At 43.4% G+C, this 21,050-nt stretch overlaps 1 protein-coding gene across 3 annotated transcripts in view; it reads left to right on the forward strand.

The window, feature by feature from the left end:
* Positions 1–6,090: 6,090 nt before the first annotated feature.
* Positions 6,091–21,050, forward strand: part of LOC139275199 (sister chromatid cohesion protein PDS5 homolog B) — a 297,515-nt gene continuing 282,555 nt past the window's right edge. The window contains exon 1 of one of the 3 annotated variants that reach the window (XM_070892340.1): positions 6,091–6,523. The gene's annotated coding sequence lies outside the window, so the exon portion shown is untranslated. Of the gene's footprint in view, positions 6,524–19,893; positions 19,966–21,050 lie in introns of those variants that run through there. The other 2 variants (XM_070892337.1, XM_070892338.1) reach the window with 2 other exon arrangements.

A 21,050-nucleotide genomic window follows, 5' to 3' on the forward strand; every position in this document is an offset into this window, starting at 1 on the left:
TCTCTGAGCCATATAGGAGGACGGGTATCACTACAGCCCTGTCGACCATAAGCTTGGTGCCAGATTTGAGGTCCTGGTCTTCGAACACTCTCTTCTTCAAGCGACCGAAGGCTGCGCTGGTGCACTGGAGGCAGTGTTGGACCTCGTTGTCAATGTCTGCCCTTGCTGATAGTAGGTTCCCGAGGTATGGAAAATGGTCGCGCCATGGATTTTGATGATCGGAGGACAGCGCTGTGTGGTGGGGTCAGGTTGGTGGAGGACCTTTGTCTTACAGATGTTTAGTGTAAGGCCTATGCTTTCGTACACCTCGGTGAAGACTTCTATCTCCGTAACATTGTCCGTCTCTACCCCTGCCTCACCTAGCTCATCTGTCGCTGAAATCCTTTTCCATGCTTTTGTTACCTCCAGACTTGATGATTGCAGTGCTCTCCGAACCAGCCTCCCATCTTGCACCCTCTGTAAACTTGAGCTCATCCAAAACTCTGCCACCCATATTGTAACTCACAACAAATCTTGTTCACCCATCACCCCTGCGTTCGCTCACCAACATTGTCTCCCAGTCTGGCAACACCTCGATTTAAAAATTCTCATACTTGTCTTCGAATCTCTCCATGGCCTTGCTACGATTTCCATGTCTCTGTAACCTCCCCCAGCCCGATAAACCTTTGAGATCTCTGTGCTCCTCTAATTTTGGCCTCTTGCATATCCCCGATTTTAATCACTTCATCATTGGTGGGTGTGCCTTCAGCTGCCGAGGCCCAAAGCTCTGGAATTCCCTCCCTAAATCTCTACCTCTCCTCTTTGATCAAGCATCTGTCCAAATATCTCCTTATGTGGCTCGGTAACAAATTTTGTTTGATAATGCTCCTGTGAAGTGCCTCGGGATGTTTTACTATGTTAAAGGTGCTATATCAATGCAAGTTGTTACTATTTAGGCAAGCAGGCATCATTTACACTTTAAGTGTTACCTCTCGGTGTTACCAATGGTACAAATTTATGATAACAGAAAATAGGTGTGATAAACAGGAAGTATTCACATTTTTTAAGTAGTTAGATATGATGTTTTGAACACATGCTTTGTATCATTTTAACAATGGAACAAATATTTCATCATTCTGTTAAGAACACCAAGGATTATTTATGTTATGTATGAAGAAAGAGTCTGACTGGATACTGTGAGCTCAAAGTAAAGTGTGACCTTAGTCTTTTATTCCAGATCTCCAGAGTGCCTCTCCAACCTGTGAGGCCTCCTTAAATACCTGTGCTCCCAAGGGATTGTGGGATCCCTTGGGACTCCAGGAGATGAGTCCTCTGGTGGCTGCACAGGGTATATACAACTTTACATAGATAACAACACTCCCCCCCCCACCCACTCCCCCCCAAAGTCAACAGTGTGACTATTTACAAGGTGAGTCAATCTGGGGTCCTTCTTGCCCTGGTTGATCGTCTCGGTGCAAATGCTGGTATTGGTGAATCGTCTGTTGGGCCCTCGCTGAGCTGCTATGCAGTAGGCCTTGCTGGGCTGCCTGGTGTGATGAGTCCTGCTGGGCTGCTGTGGATGATGGGTTCTGCTTTGTGGCCAACTGTGGTGTCGGTTGCCACTGGTGTGTATGTTGGGGGGGTCAAAGAAGGTAGGGTCCAAAGTGGGTTGCACAGGATAGTCCGTGAATCTGAGTTTGATTTGGTCTAAGTGTTTCCGGTGAATGAGTCCATTTGAAAGTTTGACCCGAAACACCCTGCTCCCCTCTTTGGCCACGACAGTGCCGGGAAACCACTTGGGACCTTGTCCATAATTCAATGCAAATACAGGGTCATTGAATTCAATCTCGCTTGACACATTTGCACTATCATGATATGTACTTTGTTGAAGCCGCCTGCTCTCTACCTGTTCATGTAGATCAGGGTGAACTAATGACAGCCTTGTCTTAAGTGCCCTTTTCATGAGCAGTTCAGCAGGTGGAATCCCAGTGAGCGAGTAGGGTCTTGTGCAGTACTCGGGATAGGCGCGTCTGCAGTGAGCCTTCCGTTACCCTCTTCAAGCCCTGCTTGATGATTTGCAATTCTCTCTCTGCCTGACCATTGGATGCTGGTTTAAATGGGGCAGATGTAACATGTTTGATCCCGTTACGGGTCATGAATTCTTTGAACTCGGCACTGGTAAAACATGGCCCATTGTCGCTCACAAGGACATCGGGCAGGCCGTGCGTGGCAAACATGGCCCGCGTGGCAGCAGACGTGCTTGCCGACATTATTTCACATTGAATCCATTTGGAGTACGCATCTATAACCACAAGGAACATTTTACCCAAGACCGGGCCTGCATAGTCGACATGGACCCTAGACCACGGTTTGGGGGACCAAGACCATAAACTTAGTGGCGCCTCCCTGGGTGCATTGCTTAACTGCGAGCATACGTTACATTTGTGCACACAGGACTCTAAGTCTGCATCGATACCGGGCCACCACACGTGGGATCTGGCTATCGCTTTCATCATTACAATGCCTGGGTAGGTACTGTGGAGGTCACGAATGAAGGTGTCTCTGCCCTTCTTGGGGACCACTACCCGATTGCCCCACAGATAGCAGTCTGCCTGTACAGACATTTCATTTTTGTGCTGCTGGTACGGCTTTGTCTCTTCCTGCATTTCCACTGGGACACTGGACCAGCTCCCGTGAAGCACACAGTTTTTAACTCGGAACAGTAAGGGGTCCTGGCTCGTCCAGGTTCTAATCTGTCGGGCTGTGACGGGTGATTGCTCACTCTCAAATGCTTCCATAACCATGACTCAATCTGCGGGCTGCGCCATTTCCACCCTTGTGATGGGCAATGGCAGCCTACTGAGAGCATTGACACAGTTTTCTGTGCCTGGCCTGTAGCGGATGGCATAGTTGTATGCGGACAACGTGAGCGCCCATCTCTGGATGCAGGCCGATGCATTGGTATTTATCCCCTTACTCTCGGAAAACAGTGATATAAGTGGCTTATGGTCAGTTTCCAATTTAAATTTTAGCCCAAACAGGTATTAATACATTTTCTTTACCCCATAGACACATGCTAACGCTTCTTTTTCAATCATGCTGTCGGCTCTCTCAGCCTTGGACAGGCTTCTGGATGCATAAGCAACCGGTTGCAATTTCCCAAAATCATTAGCTTGTTGCAATACACATCCGACGCCGTACGCCAACGCATCACATGCTAGGACCAAACACTTACATGGATCATACAACACAAGTAATTTGTTTGAGCATAACAATTTTCTAGCTTTTACAAAGGCATTTTCTTGGCTTTTGCCCCAACCCCATTTGTCCCCTTTACGCAGTAAGGCTTGCAGTGGTTCTAACAGTGTGCTGAGACCCGGTAAGAAGTTACCAAAGTAGTTCAGGAGTCCTAGAAATGACCGCAGCTCCGTCACGTTCTGTGGCCTCGGTGCGTTCTCGATTGCCTCCGTCTTCAAATCGGTGGGCCTGATGCCGTCTGCTGCGATCCTCCTCCCCAGGAACTCCACTTCAGGCGCCAGGAAAATGCACTTCGAGCATTTTAACCTGAGCCCCAGGCAGCTGAGTCGACTAAGAACCTCCTCCAGGTTCTGCAGGTGCTCGACTGTGTCCCGACCTGTAACCAAGATGTCGTCCTGGAAGACCACCATGCGCGGGACCGACTTCAGTAAGCTTTCCATGTTTCTCTGGGATATCGCCGCGGCTGATCGAATTCCAAACGGGCATCTGTTGTAACTGAAGAGACCTTTGTGCGTGTTGATGCAGGTGAAGCCCTTCGATGATTCCTCCAACTCCTGCGTCATATAGGCTGAGGTCAAGTCCAGCTTCGTGGATGTCTTTCCTCCCGCCAGCATTGCAAAAAGGCTGTCGGCCTTTGGTCGTGGGTATTGGTCCTGCAGGGAGAAACGATTGATAGTTACTTTGTAATCACCACAGATTCTGACGGTGTTGTCTCCCTTGAGGATTGGAACGATCAGGCTGGTCCATTCGTTGAACTCGATCGGTGAAATGATGCTCTCTCTTTGCAGCCAGTCTAGCTCGATCTCTACCCTTTCTCTCATCATGTACGGTACTGCTCTCGCCTTGTGATGGATGGGTTGCGTCCCCGGAATTAGGTGGATCTGCACTTTTGCTCCTTGGAACTTCCCGATGCCTGGTTCGAACAGTGAAGGGTAGACCTGGGCACACAAAGTGTCGTCAGTGGGTGAGAGCACTCGGACGTCGTCCCAGTTCCAGCGTTTCTTTCCCAGTCAGCTCCTGCCGAGCAGCGTGGGTCCATCGGCCGGTACCACCTAGAGTGGTAGCTTGTGCACCACTCCATCGTAGGAGACCTTTACAGTGGCACTGCCGATTACGGGAATCAGTTCCTTTGTGTAAGTTCTTCGTCTTGTGCGAATTGGAGTCAAGATTGGCCTTGAGGCATTGCTGCACCACAATTTTTAAAAAGTCTTTTTGCTCATGATGGACTGGCTTGCGCCTGTGTCCAGCTCCATTGACACCGGGAGTCCATTTAGTTCAACCTTCAGCATTATCGGGGGATACTTTGTGATAAATGTGTGCACCCCATATTCCTCTGCCTCCTCGGTCTGAGGCTCTGGTTCGTCGTGATCTGCCGTAGATCTGTCCTCCTCTGCAACATGGTGGTTTGCAGAATTAACAGAATTTGCAGCTCGCCTGCACATATGTTGGAGGTGTTCCATTGTTCCACAGCCCTTGCAAACATACCCTTTGAAGTGGCATGAATGGAAACGATGATCATCCCCGCAGTGCCAACAAGGTGTTAATGGCCTTGCATTCATCACCCTTGATAGTGGACTCTGAGACATCCTTGTACAGGGCAGTGAAGGGAAGACCTGGGCCCACATGCCTGCAGCTGCACGTCCGAATTTGAAAACACCATCACTTTGTTCACAGTACTTGTAGCAGCATTCATGTGCTGAGAGATTTGCTTAGTATTGTCACTGGTGGCAATGAACGCCTGGGCTATCGCTATGGCCTTACTCAAGGTTGGGGTCTCTACAGTCAAAGGTTTGCGAAGTATCATTTCATGGCCAATGCCAAGTATTGAAAAAGTCTCTGAGCATGTGCTCCAAATGTCCTTCATATTCGCAATGTCTTGCAAGGCATCTTAACTCGGCGACATAATTCGCCACTTCCTGGCCTTCAGACTTTTTGTAGATGTCGAACCGGTACCTCGCCATCAGAACGCTTTCCTTCGGGTTCAAATGCCCCCGGACCAGTGTGCACAAATCATCGTACGATCTCTCTGTGGGTTTCGCTGGAGCAAGCAGATTTTTCATGAAGCCATACGTTGATGCCCCGCAGACGGTGAGGAGAATCGCCCTTCGTTTGGCAGCGTTCGCTTCTCCTTCCAGCTCGTTGGCCAAGAAGTATTGGTCGAGTCGCTCCACAAAGGTTTCCCAATCATCTCCCTCCGAGAATTTCTCCAGAATGCCCATTGTTCGCTGCATCGTTGGGTTTGTTATCTGTATCTCGTCACCAGTTGTTATGTATGAAGAAAGAGTGTGACTGGATACTGTGAGCTCAATGTAAAGTGTGACCTTAATCTTTTATTGCAGATCTCCAGAGTGCCTCTCCAACTTGTGAGGCCTCCTTAAGTACCTGTGCTCCCATTGTGGGATCCCTTGGGACTCCAGGTGGCTGTACAGGGTATATACAACTTTACATATATAACACTTTAACCTTGTAATAAACAATCACAGCACTGTTAATATTTTACAAATATTCAAATTCAGAACCTTTTCTACAATAAATAACCTATACACTTTTGTTTCTGCCTATGTGTGTTCGTGCTGCTAGCTTATAAACATTGCTTGCAAAATGAAAATTTTGGAGTCAGCTCCAAAATGTGATTCATCCATTGGATCAAACTCAAAATTCAAAATCTCAACTCTCGCGAAGAATACTTTTTGCTGTTGTATCAAATGGAACACTGTACTTTGTTTTTTTGTAAAGCTTGTAATACCTTCTTTTCGACGTTTGGAGATGCTCTTGCTTCAATTTTCCAGCATACTGGTGCGAATCATAAAGTTAATTTTCCTAAACTTTTATTAATGCTGTCGACTAAAATGTATGCACTATCATCGTTAATAGGCAGGCCACTTTTTATTTTCATATTCAGGATTGTATATTGATTAAAGCCCCAAGTGGTGGTACAATTAATTCCAATGCATTTGGCAGTATTACAGAGGGAATTTCTTTTCTGCCCCCTCCCAAAAACAATATGCACATTCGGAGGAGTGTCGGTAACTGGTGTCAGTGCCCATGCGGCGTGCCTTGCTCTCTCTCTCTCTCTCTCTGTGTGCGGGGCTTCACCGTGCCGTGGAGTTGAGTTATCTGTTGACAGTGTCTCCCGCCTCCTGCTCTCCTCCTCCTCCCATTCCCTCTCACTGACCCCCTCACCGCCGGTCTCGTTCATTGGTGCAGCCGGAGACAAATTGGCGCCATTTTGAAGCGTTCCGGGGGCAGGCGGCAGCTGTACGGTGAGGACTGGGCTCTGACACGGGTGAGTACAGGGAGGGCGCAAGAAATATCAGCAACGTTTCAATGTGTTTTTTTTTCCCCTTTGGAAGGCTGAATTGGTATCTGGACGGACACGTTGTGCGAGTTTGCAGTGTGGTGTGGGCGCAGTGGCGGCTCGGCTGAGCGGCTTCATTGCGTGTCCGCTTTTTGCTTTCCCCCCCGCACCCTCCTCCTTCCCTTCTTAACTCCGTTCTGCTTTTCGCTGCTATCGTTTTGTTTTAGGTGGTCGGGAGAATGCTCCTGTTCCTGCCTGGACATTGTGCCGCCGAGTGGTGGGGGGATAGGTGGGAAAAGCTCTTTGGGTTCCGGTGGTGGATGCGAGATTATGATTGTGTGTGTGTGTGGAGGGGTGAAAGGAGAGTGTGATTGAAAATAATATTGCAAGTGTGGCTGATGGGTCCTTTACCGAAAGGGTCGAGTTTGCAGGGTTTCTGGGCCTGGTTTTGCTTGGCCTAGAGCTTGACGTACTTGAGCTCGTCCACATATTTCTATTTTCTCCCCTTTGCTTTCAGTAAGAAATATCCGATGAGGTGTAGTATTGTGTTTTTTCAGTAATTAAGGCCAAAAATGAGATAATTAAATCCGATATGTTTCCTGCAGATATTAAACTCAATGTGTTGTGGTTGTCATTGTTCAGGGGAATATACTGTACAGCAAAATACTGGAATAGCCGTGTTTATGGCATTCCTGTCATTTCAGTACCTGCGATAAACAGTAGCCGTTGAGGATCTAGAATGGTAACCGGGTTTGATGCGCAAGTGCTTTCGACCTTGTTATTAAAAAGGCTAATTTTTAGTTATAAATCAAGTTGTACGGCGGGTTAACTTTAAAAAAAATGTTGTTCTGTCACGTAATGTAGGTTTAAAAAAAAAGTGACTATTTCTAGCTTTGATTAGTCGATGCTTATCATTTTGAAAGCTAAACCAACTTACTTTTTTGAACAGCCTCTAATTTTTCTGCATTTCGTAGTATCTAGGTGAACCATATTTAAATTTCACTCTACAGCTTGAAGTCTAATATTTTGAATAATTATTCGAAAATTGAGAAAGCAGATCTCTTTTTAGACTAAAGCAAAAAGTCTTTGTGTAAACAAATCAATCACAGTTGTTGACTTCAGGATAATTTGGCTCTTGTGAAGATCTTTTAGCTAGTGTTTTCAAATATTCTCAAAACGGAAAGAGAGCTGCCTGTTCGTTGTCAGGAGAGTTGGCTTTGCCCATCCTCTCCCTGTAATGGATTGCCCATCACCGTCACATTGCATTTCAGGAGTCCATCAAGGATTGGCAAAACTGAGGGGAAGAGAGGATACAGAGTTTTGCAGTGGCTCCATTTAGTTCAGTGGGGTTATCACTGCCAATATCTTGGAGCCAATGTCACACATAATCTGGCTGAATATCTTGAGTTTGTGCGTTTTATTAATTAAAATGAAAATTGACCATCGGCTAACCAGCATTCTGAAATTCTGCAGTTTTCTTTTTAAGGTGAAGGATGCCAGGGTCAGGAAATTGGAATATTTTCTATTTTTGCACCCAATGTTAGCATCAAGCAGGAGTGCTCAGATATAGCATATGCCAGATATAGGTAAAACTTTCTTCGCTTTGCCTGCATAACATAACTTAACTCCACCTTGGAAGAATGTTTCCTGTTGAATGTGAAATTTCCTGCTTTTCCTCAAACACAGTTCTGTGGCATCTCTGGGACATGCCACTAGCTTTTTGGGGGCTGGTTGTCTGTCAGCTTGGCTTAGTGGTAGAACCCTTGCCTCTGAGTTAGATGATGTCAAGCCCTGTGTTAGGACTTCAGCACATAATCCAGGCTGATAGTTTAGTGTATTACTGATGCAGTGGCACTTTGATGTTTGCAGATTGGCTGCTGTGTTTGCTGACACAGCAACAGTAACAACAATTCAAAAGTAACTAATTGGCTGTAAAGTGTCATGTGACATTCTGAGGATGTGAAAAGTGCGATATAAGTGACTTTGAATTAGAGTGCAGTGAAGATGAGATCAGAAGGAGCTGGATTGAAACTGGTCAAACTCATAAGGCTCATTGTATCTGTCGAAGGAGGCGTTTCCATTAAGTTGGACTAGGGATAGATACAAACCCAGATTTTCTAGGTTAAAGCATTATGTTTTAGTTTGCTTTGTTATCAATAACCTGCAACTAGTGTGTGTTGGGAGTAGCTGTTGACTGTTTGTTTGGATATCTAGATAACAATGTGGGCCAGATGCAAATTCATTTTATGTGTCCACTACAATTTGTGGACCCTGCTCTGTTGCTGATTCAAGTCAAAAGGACCACTATTCAAAGTAGTGTGCAAATGGGTAGATAAAATGTCACAATAACTTTTAAACCTTGGTGGCTCATAGTTCAACTGTTGCTCGCTTTAGACTCTATTTCACAAGTGGAGTTTTGGATGAACTCAAGTTTATGATGGATTTCTTTCAGATAGATTTCAAATTATAGACTTATTTTAGAAAATTAAATATTGTACAGCATATGAGTAATTTGCAATCTGATAAATCGTAAGTGTAGCATGCTTCGGAGGGAAAGTTTGACTTTGGACCTATGGTTCCCAAAGCTCTCTATCACTTGGATTTTCATCGTGCCATTTCTGAGTTTGTTGTAGACTAATTAATAGATCGCGATTGATTGCTATGAAGTCAAAAACACCATTATCATTGTGTCATGCGACAGCAACCTAAAGAAAGACTTGCATTTATATCATCATCATAGGCAGTTCCTCGAAATCAAGGAAGACTTGCTTCCACTCTATAAAAGTGAGTTCTCAGGTGGCTGTACAGTCCAATACAGGAATTACAGTCTCTGTCACAGGTGGGACAGACAGTGGTTGAACGAAAGGATGGGTGGGGAGTCTGGTTTGTCGCATGCTCCTTCCGCTGCTGAGCTTGTTTTCTGCATGCTCTTGGCGACGAGACTCGATGTTCAGTGCCCTCCCGGATGCTCTTCCTCCACTGAGGGCAGTCTTTGGCCAGAGATTCCCAGGTGACGGTGGGGATGTTACACTTTATCAAGGAGGCTTTGAGGGTGATTTTGAAACATTTCATCTGCCCACCTGGGGCTTGCCTGCTGTGTAGGAGATCAGAGTAGAGTGCTTGCTTTGGGAGTCTTGTGTGTTGCATTTATATCGTGCCTTTCATGACCTCGGGATGTCCCAAAATGCTTTACAGCCAATGAGGTACTTTTTGAAGTGTAGTCACCGTTGTAATATCGGAAATGCGAAAGCCAATTGGTGAACAGCAAAACCTGCAAACAGCGTGACGAGATAATCTGTTTGTGATGTTGGTTGATGAATAAATATTGCCCAGAACGCGATGGACCATGGTCTTTTTCCATCTACCAATTCCCATGTATCTTGCACATATTTGGTAAATTGTGCCTCTGTTGAAGTTATTGAACCATTATTAACATTGTTAAACAGGTGTAGTAGGATGAGTAATCACTTCTATTTTTTTTAAAAAAGGTAGTTTGTGGGAAAAACAGGACTTCACAGTATTCAGTGGCAACACAGTCTCAACTGGAAAATCTGATTTACAGGTGTATCTATTAATAGTTGTCTGAGATGTCTTGGCATAATATGATGTAAACTGACCTTTTACCAAGTTCAGTTTGTTCCTAGTTTATTGGCATTGCAAGGGCTCATCTAGCTTGTTTAATTTTTTTAGGTTAATATTGTAACAGCATATCCATGGTATTGTGACACCCGGAAGGTTATTAACCAAATTTAAATGTATTTTTTGTGTGAACTCTGTTGCTGCAAGAGAACCAATTAATTAGTGAATGGTTGCAACTATCGCCTTGTATTATGTAATTCCTGTTTGTAGGTGGTCTTGTGAACAACATTTTGCCTGTCTTGAGCGATTGCATTTGCATGACTCCACACCCCTCGAGGACTTGGTAATTTATCTACGGTTAAAGCTGAATTAAATGATTTTGTGATGTGCCATACTTGAGTTAAATCTTTGTGGTAGGGAAGTGAATTTAGAATAAGAAAAAAATTCAGATGTAACAAACAAAACAAAGTTTTGTAACTTTGAAACAAAAATGTCGTAAGGATAGGCTTCTGTTTCAGTCATGCCATTGATTTGGACAAACCTGATGAGTGAATTAAATCAACATATATATGCGTTTTCAGTTTTAGAAATAGTTGAACAGTCAAAAAAGACTTTACAATGTTATGTGACTATTGAGAACTTGTCAAATACAGGGGAAATAATTGCGTTTAGTTGCTGAGAATTGTACTTGTATTATCTTTAGTGCTCATTCAACCACATGGATGTCACTTGGATAGCTGTCAGATTGTGGCCTGTGGTCATAATTATTCCCACATGTTTGACTGTCCCTTCTAGAAATGAATGCAGTAACATTTACATCATACTCACAAAACTGAACGGAACTAGAGTTTTCTTTTTGCTTAGGTTGGTACTAAATATGGGACTGACACTGCAATGTTGAGAACTTAAAAATGTCCAGTTTGTTTGCAAAGCACTCTGCAAGTTAGTATTGCAGTTGTCCTTTTGACCTGGATAGAGAACAATAGGATTTTTCCCACTTTCAAGACCACAAAATGAACATTTATATTCTACAATGTTTTAAGTCTTGCTATTTTAAAAAAGGAGTAGAGACTGAAAGAATATTATGATATTTTGCCATGCTTGTATGAAATATTCTGTTTTGGGTCTGGTTAAATGATTATGCTCATCAAATTCGGGGATGTTGGTGCTGGGGAGTGGAACACTTCCATTTTTTATATCCAGTGAGTATCAACCACTCCGAGGTCAGCTGCAAGCACAAGCTAGGTACATAATTTTCCTTCATTCAACAGCTTCAGAAAAACGCTTCTCTTGGGTGATTTAATAATTTTCTACTGGAGCCATCCTTGAGATTGCCAATTAGTGGTCAGTTTTTTTTCCCCATATGTTTTGTACTTATTAGGAGCTCAGTTGAGTTGCTAAACTTGTTGCACTCGGGCTCCTGAAAGCTGAGAGGGTGCCGGGGGTGGGGGGCCAAACTTCAATTCAATCAATCTTGGGAATGAATTATTACAGTGAATGTTAATGCTCATACATTGTGACACCACATTTTTTAATAACTTGCTCCCTTTCATTGTCTCTGTCTTGTGTCTTTCTTTATGCCCCTGTATCTTCCTTTCTTAATTACACAATTGAATTTTGTGAAAGGAAAAATTGAACTGTTTCTGGTTGGAAGATGTGTGCTGATAACTCTTGCTTTTTAGGATTTTATACTTCCCAATGTCCTTTTTTAATCGATTTTAGAGTACGTGGTATGGAATTATAGAGGATGAGTAAGTGACCAATTTGTTAAATCATCATTGAAGACTGAACAAATTCTGCGACACGACTTCTTCGCACAGGAATCTTGTATACATATGTCAAGATTAATAAAGCATATATGTTCGGGCAAAAATGCAAGGACTTGTGCACACAACATCTGAACCAAGAGGGTATACACAAGAATCAAGGAAATAAAAGCAAAAAGATTACAACTGATGCATTGGCAAATTCCATGGGGACATGGAGTGTTACTCTGGTATTTAACAGGGGTGTGAGATGGGAATTGCATCTCATTTTGGGGGAAATGGTTGAACATTTTATAGATTGCTGTCCATGCTTGCTTTTAGATGCAAGGAGGCTTAGGATTTATCCATTTATATTTGTGCCATCATGAAACTGACACATTAGCAAAAAGAATTAAAAGCTAACTTGGCATAAACCCAAGCAAGTGACGGAGGAGGGGGAATCTCTGTGTGGAATAATGACTGGTGGAGTTCTGCAGAAGATGTGTTCTAGGCCTCCTGCCTTTTATGTTCAACATAAATGATGCTCAGGAGGGTACTTGGTATGATGCCGATAAGTAAATTTACTCGTGATGCTATGTGGCTTCTTGATTTGTGTTGTGGAGATTGATTGTGTTTAAAGTGGATTCAAAAAGAAGTTGAGGAATAATGTGTTAACTGCAACTTAGCTGTAATAGGCCACCTGGCCAAAAGAGGGCTCTTGAGAAGTTGGTTCTTACTTTGGTTTTGATTCATTGGAAATAATGGGCCCAAGTTTCGAGCCGTGCCTAGAACGGCGCAGTCCCGATTCCAGGAATTTTGAGTATGTTTCCAGTAGAGTGGACAAGGGAGAACCAGTTGATGTGGTGTATTTGGACTTTCAGAAGGCTTTCGACAAGGTCCCACACAAGAGATTAATGTGCAAAGTTAAAGCACATGGGATTGGGGGTAGTGTGCTGATGTGGATTGAGAACTGGTTGTCAAACAGGAAGCAAAGAGTAGGAGTAAATGGGTACTTTTCAGAATGGCAGGCAGTGACTAGTGGGGTACCGCAAGGTTCTGTGCTGGGGCCCCAGCTGTTTACATTGTACATTAATGATTTAGACGAGGGGATTAAATGTAGTACCTCCAAATGTGAGGATGACACAAAGTTGGGTAGCAGTGTGAGCTGCGAGGAGGATGCTATGAGGCTGCAGAGTGACTTGGATAGGTTAGGTGAGTGGGCAAATGCATGGCAGATGAAGTATAATGTGGATAAATGTGAGATTATCCACTTTTTGGTGGAAAAAACAGAGAGACAGACTATTATCTGAATGGTGACAGATTAGGAAAAGGGGAGGTGCAACGAGACCTGAGTGTCATGATACATCAGTCATTGAAGGTTGGCATGTAGGTACAGCAGGCGGTTAAGAAAGCAAATGGCATGTTGGCCTTCATAGCGAGGGGATTTGAGTACAGGGGCAGGGAGTTGCTGCTACAGTTGTACAGGGCCTTGGTGAGGCCACACCTGGAGTATTGTGTATAGTTTTGGTCTCCGAACTTGAGGAAGGACATTCTTGCTATTGAGGGAGTGAAGCGAAGGTTCACCAGACTGATTCCTGGGATGGCGGGACTGACATATCAAGAGACTGGATCAACTGGGCTTGTATTCACTGGAGTTCAGAAGAATGAGGGGGGATCTCATAGAAACGTTTAAAATTCTGACTGGTTTAGACAGGTTAGATGCAGGAAGAATGCTCCCAATGTTGGGGAAGTCCAGAACCAAGGGTCACAGTGTAAGGATAAAGGGTAAGCCATTTAGGACCGAGATGAGGAGAAACTTCTTCACCCAGAGAGTGGTGAACCAGTGGAATTCTCTACCACAGCAAGTAGTTGAGGCCAATTCACTAAATATGTTCAGAGTTAGATGTAGTCCTTACTACAAGGGGGATCAAGGGACACAGTGAGAAAGCAGGAATCGAGTACTGAAGTTGCATGTTCAGCCATGAACTCATTGAATGGCGGTGCAGGCTAGAAGGGCCGAATGGCCTACTCCTGCACCTATTTTCTATATTTGTATGTCGAGCATAATTTCCCTTTTCATAAATCCATGCTGACCGCTTTCCAAATGTGCTGCTATTTCATCCTTCATGATCGATTCCAACATTTTCCCCACTACTGATCTATAATTACCCGTTTTCTCTGCCTTCTTTTTAAAAAAAAAAAGTCGTGTTACGTTAGCTACCCTCCAGTATATGGGAACTGATCCAGAGTCGATAGACTGTTGGAAAATGATCACTAATGCATCCACTATTTCTCGGGCCACTTCCTTGAGCACTCTGGGATGCAGACCATCAGGCCCCGGGGATTTATCGGCCTTCAATCCCATCAATTTCCCGAACACAATTTCCTGCCTAATAAGGATATCCTTTAGTTCCTCCATCTTACTGGACCCACTGTCCCCGAGTACCTTCGGAAGGTTATTCGTTTCTTCCTTCGTGAAGACAGAACCGCTTCTTTGTTCCCCATTATAATTTCACCTGAAACTCACTGCAAGGGACCTACATTTGTCTTTACTAATCATTTTTTTCTATTCACATATTTAAAGAAGCTTTTGCAGTCAGTTTTTATATTCCTTGCAAGCTTTCTCTCGTACTCTATTTTCTCCCTCTTAATTAAACCCTTAGTCCTCCTCTGTTGAAATCTAAATTTCTCTCAGTCTTCAGGTTTGTTGCTTTTTCTGGCCAATTTATATGCTTCTTACTTGGCTTTGACACTATCCTTAATTTCCCTTGTTAGCCACGGTTGATCCACCTTCCCAGTTTTATTTTTATTCCAGACAGGGATGTACATTTTGCTGAAGTTCATCCATGTGATCTTTAAATGTTTGCCATTGTTTATCCACCGTCAATCCTTTCAGTATTGTTTGCGAGTCTACTCTAGCCAATTCACTCCTCATACCGTCGAAGTTACCTTTCCTTAAGTTCAGGACCCTAGTTTTCGAATTAACTTTGTCACTCTCTATCTTTATCTTAATAAGGAATTGTACCATATTATGGTCACTTTTCCCCAAGGGGCCTCTTAAAACAAGATTGTTAATTCGTCCTTTCTCATTACACAATACCCAGTCTAGGATGGCCAGCTCCCTGGTTGGTTCCTCGATATATTGGTCGAGAAAACCATCCCTAATACACTCCAGGAAATCCTTCTCCACCGCATTGCTACCAGTTCGGTTAGCCCAATCAATGTGTAGCTCAAAGTCGCCCATGATTACTGCTGTTCCTTTTATTGCACACATCCCTTATTTCTTTTTTGATGCTGTCCCAACCGCGCTACTACTATTTGGTGGTCTACACACAACTCCCACTAGCGTTTTCTGCCCTTTGGAATTCCGCAGCTCCACCCATACCGATTCCACATCATCCAAGCTAATGTCCTTCCGTACAATTGCTTTGATTTCATCTTTAACCAGCAAAGCCACCCCGCCTCCTTTTCCTTTCTGTCTATCCTTCCTAAATGCTGAATACCCTTGGATGTTGAGTTCCCAGCCTTGGTCACCCTGGAGCCATGTTTCCTTGATGTCGGTCACATCGTATCTGTTAACTGCTATCTGCAGTTAATTCATTTTGTAAGTGAACTGACAGACTATGTGTTGTATTTTTTGTGAATACAAAACATAACTTGGCAAAATATGTCAGGTATGTAATGTTCATGCTTTCGAATTCATAGCAACACATTGCTGTTAAGAACTAGTTGCTTTATTAACAAAGGTTTAACAATCAAACTACACATCACCAGTTCATCTATGCTCACAACTGCATATCTCACCGTGGATGACCAATTGACTGGGGTTTTATTGAGTCTTGTGAACATCACGTGACTGGCTAAGCCACTCACCATGCAAGAGCTGTATAACTATTTTAAATAAAAGTATAAATCCAACGGGCATCAGAACTGACAAATTAACACGCACAACTTTTTGAACTTTAAACAGTCAAATTAAAATTTGGTTGCCGGCAGTGATGCTGCACTCCAGTCCTTCCGGTGCCCACCTCTCGTATATCGGTGGACACCGCGTCCTCTATCTCCAGGGACACCCTGGCGTGGACGTAGCCACGGAAGAGGGGCAGGCAGTCGGGCTGAACGACCCTCTCGACTGCCCTCTGCCTGGACCTGTTGATGACTACCTTGGCCAGGCCCAGGAGCAGTCCTACGAGGAGGCCCTCCGACCTGCCCACTCCCCTCCGTACTGGGTGTCCAAAGATCAGGAGTGCAACAGCTCTACAACTATTTTCCTGTGAGCATACTCTCAGGTGCATACATTTGTGTATTACATCAAATTTTCTCGAAGCATGGAAACTTCAAACTGCAATGTCATAACACAGTGTGATGTCCTGACCTTGCCTAAATCTCCTCAAAGTTGACCACTTCAGGACTGCAAGCAGCTAGACTACTTGACCAATTATTTGTCACGAGCTGCAGTAATAACACAATAAAATCATTTTGATTCACATGAAATTTCTTTTTAAGAAATGGATGAGATGTTGAAAAATGTAGGGCACACATCTTTGTTTTAAAAGACAGCTGGCAAAGGTTTATAATCTGCTTGGTCAGTTTACAGCACTCCTGCTTTGGAGTCAGAAGGTTGCAGGTTCAAATCCTACTCCCAAGACTTGAGCGTATAAACTAGGCTGGCAGTGGTGTATTGCTGCTGTCTTTTGCATGAGATGTTAAACTGAGGTACCTTTTGCAATTTCTGTGTTTTGAAGTCCTGGACAAAATCCTTCACTATTTGAAGAGAGCAGGGAGTTTTTCCATTGTCCTGGCCAACATACCTCCTTCCTTCATCATCACCAAAAATAGGTTAATGGATCATCCAGTTGCTGTTTGTGGGATTCTGCTGCACACAAATCGGTTGCCATGCTGAGAGTCACTCGACTACGTTGCAGGTGGAGTGATTTGGGATATTTTTGAGATGCATTAAGGTATTGTATCCTTGTTTGTTTAAATTAAAAATGTGGCTGTCCTGTGGTTTTCGTAGTTCCGTTGAGAAGTCCAAAGAAACATATTTTTTATTTTCTATTTAATTAGGCGGTGGGGACAGTGTGTGCAGATGAAAGATGGTTCTAAGATGAGTCGCGTGTGCTGCTTCTGCTGAAAACGTCCACTTGCCATCGTTGTATGGCGATTGATCTCCAAAGGGCTCGGACTTTTTCCATGGTAGTGAGCCAGCGTCTTTGGCCCCCACCACAAACTCTCTGTACGCTTGGCACCGATTCCATTCCCTGTCCCGGCCATTTTGGTCTGTCCAAACCAGACCTATTCAACCCTAAAAACATCCCAATAGTGGATAATCAAGTGTCGATAGGGAGGGAGGAACTTGATACGATCACTAACGAAGTCGTACTAGCTTAAAATAATGGGACTAAAGGCAGACAAGTCCCCTGGACCTGATGGCTTACATCCTAGGGTCTTAAAAGAAGTGGCTGCAGAGATGGTGGATGGATTGGTTGTAATCTACCAAAATTCCCTGGATTCAGGGGTGGTCCCAGCAGATTTGGAAACTGCAAATGTAATGCCCCTATTTTAAAAAAAAAAAGAGGCAGACAAAAAGCAGGAAACTACAGATCAGTTAGCTTAATATCTGTCATTGGGAAAATGTAGGAATTTAGGAAGCAGTGGTGGACATTGAATCATGCTTTTCCAAATCAAGTGGAGTCAGCATGGTTTTATGAAAGGGAAATCGTGTTTGACAAATTTGTTGGAGTTCTTTGAGGATGTAGCGAGCAGGGTGGATCAGGGGGAGCCAGTGGATGTGGTGCATTTGGATTTCCAGAAGGCATTCAATAAGGTGCCACATAAGATGTTACTGCACAAGATAAAAGCTCACTGGGTTGGGGCTAATATATTAGTTAACGAATCCTCTATCCATGCTAACAGAAAACAGACTTGGATGAAAGGACTGAATGTAATGAAGCCAAGTTTGTTGATGATACAAAGACTGGTTGGAAAGCAAATTGAAGACGACACACAAAATCTGCAAAGGGATATAGACAAGCTAAGTGAGTGGGCAAAAATTTGGCAGATGTAATATAATGTGGGAAAATGTGAGGTTATCCACTTTGGCAGAAATAATAGAAAAGCAAATTATTATAATTTAAATGGAGAAAAATTACAAAGTGCTGGAGTAGAGAGAGACCTGGGGGACCTTGTGCATGAAACACAAAAAGTTGGTCTACAGGGACAGCAAGTAAACGAGGAAGGCAAATGGAATGTTGGTCTTTATTGCAAGGGGGACAGAGTATAAAAGCAGAGAAGTCCTGCTACAACTATACAGGGCATTGGTGAGGCCACACCTAGAGTACTGTGTACAGTTTTGGTCTCTGTATTTAACGAAGGATATACTTGTTTTGGAGGCAGTTCAGAGAAAGTTCCCTAGGTTGATTCTGGGGATGAGGGGGTTGACTTTTATGAGGAAAGGTTGAGTCGGTTGGGCTTCTATTTATTGGAATTCAGAAGAATGAGGGGTGACCTTATTGAAACGTATAAGATTATGAAGGGGCTTGACTAGGTGGATGCAGAGAGGATGTTTCCACTGATGGGGGAGACTAGAACTAGAGGGCAAGATCTTAGAATAAGGGACCGCCCATTTAAAACAAAGGAGGAGGAGAAATTTCTTGAGGGTTGTAAATCTGTGGAATTTGCTGCTTCAAAGAGCTGTGGAAGCTGGGACATGGAATAAATTCAAGACAGAAATAGACAGTTTCTTACATGATAAGGACTTTTGGGGAGCAGGTGGGGAAGTGGAGCTGAGTCCATGATCAGATCGGCTATCGTATTGAATGGCGGAGCAGGCTCGGGGCCAAATGGCTTGCTGCTCCTATTTCTTGTGTGCTTATGTTATGAGTCTGTGACCCAATATCCACTCCATCGTTAAGACCAGCTACATCCACCTACATGGCATCATCTGCGTCTGACCTTGCTTCAGCCATCTGTGTTGAAACCCTCACCCGTGCATTTGTCATCTTCAGATTTTCAATGTTGTCCTAACCAACCTCATTCTCCATCTACTTTAAATTTCAGCTCATCCGCTATCCGAATTGTATTCAGTCTCACTCGCCTATTGTTTCTGTTCTTGCTGCCTTAGATTGGCTCCCTGTCCTCCAACGCCTCCAATTTAAAACTGTCAACCTTGTGTTTAAATCTCCAAGGCGTTGACCCTCCCTAACGTCCTCCAGCCATACAAAAGACCCCCCACCCCCCCACTCTCCGTTCCTCTGATGGGCTTTTTGTGCATCCTCCCCAGCCCCTTCACCCCACCCGTGGCAAATTGTGCTTTCAGCCATTTAGGCCCAATGCTCTGATATTCCCTCCCTCAAACTCTGTCACTCCTCCCATATCTCCTTTTAAGCCCTTTCTTAAAACCCACATCTTTGAGCAATCTTTTTGTAACCTCTCATGATCCTCCTTTTAATATGAATGCAAGTTGATGCTGCAGCTATGTATTCACTTGATGTTCATTCACTGACATAATTATCTAAATGCTAACAGCTTTACTACATTGCAAGAGGAGTTGGTGTCCATTATTATTGTGATCAATCACTTTTTAAACAAAGGAATTGAAATAAGACCACAAATTGATGATTGTTAGGCAGATTTGTGTCGGGTCATATAAGGTTTTGTCATGGTTAATCTCAATTACATTGTTGTCAATCACCTTTTGAGTGCTTGAGCTATCTCCCTGTGGCTTGTTATTACTTAACCTTTTTTTATATTAAAAAAAATCTGAAAATTGCACTGCTTCGGGGCAATTGGAATCTTGATTGTATGTTCTCTTGTAATTCTCTTGAAGTGTCAAATTTAAGTTATTGACAGGCAGCAAGTATTCTGTTGTCGTACATTAGTGAACACAAGGAAATTTCCTTTTTCATTAAATTTTGTCTTGGAGGGGGTGAGCATTAACTGTCAGCATTAGTTGATCAAGTTAGGTAAAATCTAACCCTTGTATTGATTTCTGTATTTCAGTGGGAACGACATTCAAGAATGTTGAATTATAATCTAAGTTCGATTTACCACTGCTTGTTTGGCCTGGGCAGCAAAACTTAATCCAACACTTGCTTTGTTCGGAAAGTAAGTGACACCATATTGTCATAGGTCTTAAAAGTTGAAAGTGTTTGAAGAATTTAGTTTTATACAACAGAATGATTCAGAAATGGCATTTGTCGAATTTCCAGGTAAGTATGGGTGCAGCAGGGGGTCACTTGCTGACTTTTTTTAACAAAACAAGTGTCATAAAGGTTTGGTTATTCAGAGGCACAACACCATGACTAGTTTCTTTTCTGCCCTTTGGATTTGGTCAAAGTGGCAACCATATTCCTCATGTTAGGCTTCATTTTGTAAACTTAAAATTGGCTTTTTTATTTATTGGAAGATCTTCTGTCATTAGGTGTATTTATCAGTGTGCTGCAGGATAAATTCCATGTGTTTCTTGCGTGATTGTCTTAATCCATTATCTCAAATTGCTTTCAGCACTAACCCACCAATGTCATTGCAACTTCTCTCGAGTCTTTATTGTCTGTTGAAGCAACTCTTGTTTGGGAAATGCAGAAGAGTGCACTCAGTAGATCGAATGGCCTTGTTTGGTTCCATATATTTGCCAAACTGATTTTGTGCTGCTCGAGCAGCAACGTCTGTGCAGACTATTTATTTCTTCCCAGTTAAATTAGTTACAGGATTGCTTACTGCTTGAGCCATTCAGATCGGGAAGGTTTCAAGTTTGAGTTCTCGCCTGGTTGAGTTTGCTGATCTCAGTTGGGCAGTGTTTAAGGCATCACAATTGGCTTCAGTGGCCCAAGTTTCGGCTGGAGTTGCTCCTATTTTTTTGGAGCAACTAGTTTAGTTTGGAGTATCTTAGAAATCGCAATTCTCGGCATTTAGTTTGCTCCAGTTCGACTGAGTTAGTTTTTAGTTTTTTTTCTCAAGGGGGCATGAACAGTCACTTAAGCCTGTTTTGCAAGTTTAGGCAGTGAAAAGTTACTCCAAACTAATTTAGAAAGGAGTAAATATCGACTTTTGTATGCTCAGAAAAACCTTGTGTACACTTTAGAAATTAGACGCAGGTAGCCAGAGATCGGGGGCGGGGGGGGGTATTTTCCAAAGTATTAAATATTAAACATGTCACTTTTAGCAATGAAGAGCCATCATCAATAATAAAT

The sequence above is a fragment of the Pristiophorus japonicus genome, chromosome 10 (genome assembly GCF_044704955.1).
Source record: "Pristiophorus japonicus isolate sPriJap1 chromosome 10, sPriJap1.hap1, whole genome shotgun sequence".
In the NCBI taxonomy this organism is placed as follows: Eukaryota; Metazoa; Chordata; class Chondrichthyes; family Pristiophoridae; genus Pristiophorus; species Pristiophorus japonicus.